The sequence below is a fragment of the Macrobrachium rosenbergii genome, chromosome 53, assembly GCF_040412425.1.
Source record: "Macrobrachium rosenbergii isolate ZJJX-2024 chromosome 53, ASM4041242v1, whole genome shotgun sequence".
NCBI classification, from domain to species: domain Eukaryota; kingdom Metazoa; phylum Arthropoda; class Malacostraca; order Decapoda; family Palaemonidae; genus Macrobrachium; species Macrobrachium rosenbergii.
The window spans coordinates 7,829,432-7,830,323 of NC_089793.1; the positions used below are offsets into that span (position 1 = coordinate 7,829,432).

The 892-nt window shown below is 54.1% G+C and overlaps 1 protein-coding gene across 3 annotated transcripts in view; it reads left to right on the forward strand.

Annotated features, from left to right (window-relative positions):
* Nucleotides 1-555: 555 nt before the first annotated feature.
* Nucleotides 556-892, forward strand: part of LOC136834258 (gamma-aminobutyric acid receptor subunit alpha-6-like) — a 462,469-nt gene continuing 462,132 nt past the window's right edge. The window contains exon 1 of one of the 3 annotated variants that reach the window (XM_067096604.1): nt 556-892. This exon is cut by the window's right edge and continues 1,170 nt beyond it. The gene's annotated coding sequence lies outside the window, so the exon portion shown is untranslated. The other 2 variants (XM_067096603.1, XM_067096605.1) reach the window with 2 other exon arrangements.

Here is an 892-nt window from a genome sequence, read left to right on the forward strand (position 1 = left end):
AAATTTGGTAGCAGTCGCAAAGGTTGCAATTAAATGGATAAGCATTCTGATAAATTTATGACTAGATGACCGATTTGACGTAGAAATCATAAGTAACATGATTAGATTTTTACTATAGAACTATATTCACATCGGAGTTAACGAAGAAAATGCTAAAACCTTCGGGTAATGTTTTGGGTATAATTATCAAGGGTCTCCCGTGTTTGAAGCGAGACCTACTGTTACAGAGTACTACCAGGTAATTCTGTGAGTTAAAGCAGAAGCGCCGTAAAGACACTGTGCCGCATAATTCACGAAGCTTTAGGTCCGACTTTACGGTGCCGAATCAAGTGTTAATTATTCTTGTAACTTTTATCTAATCGGGAATCCTCCAGTGGTTTCGATGTCCATCGTCGAACGTCGTCGGCAGTCATGGCGCTGTTTCGCGGAAGGGGCTCTGCCCTCTTCGGATGGGAGGGCCGGAGGAGGGGGGGGCAGGAAGGGAGGCGGTGGGGCGGGAGGATGAGACTGTGCCGAGCCGGAGACCTAGGGGGAGGGGGAGGAGGGGAGGGGAATCTCTCGGCAGGTGAGGTGTAGCGCGCCGCTCCGCGGAGTCAGTGCAGGCTGTGCTGCCTTGTCGTCAACATCAAGCTGTTCATCTCCGCCGCGTCCCTCATCTCAGCGTCGTCGTTCGGCGTTGTGGGTCGTCGTCTCCCGCGGCGGTCTCCTCGCTGTCTGGAGTATGACCTGGGATGACCCAACGTCCGCCAGAGCCGGGACTGGATTGCTGGCGCCGAAACCGAGTCGTTGCCTATGCGCAAGGATCTGGTGGGCTGCCCACTCTCGAGGTGCTTCGGTGGGTCCCTGCCCGGTGACCTAGGTAGGATACCCAAGGCCCAGCAGCCAGCCCACG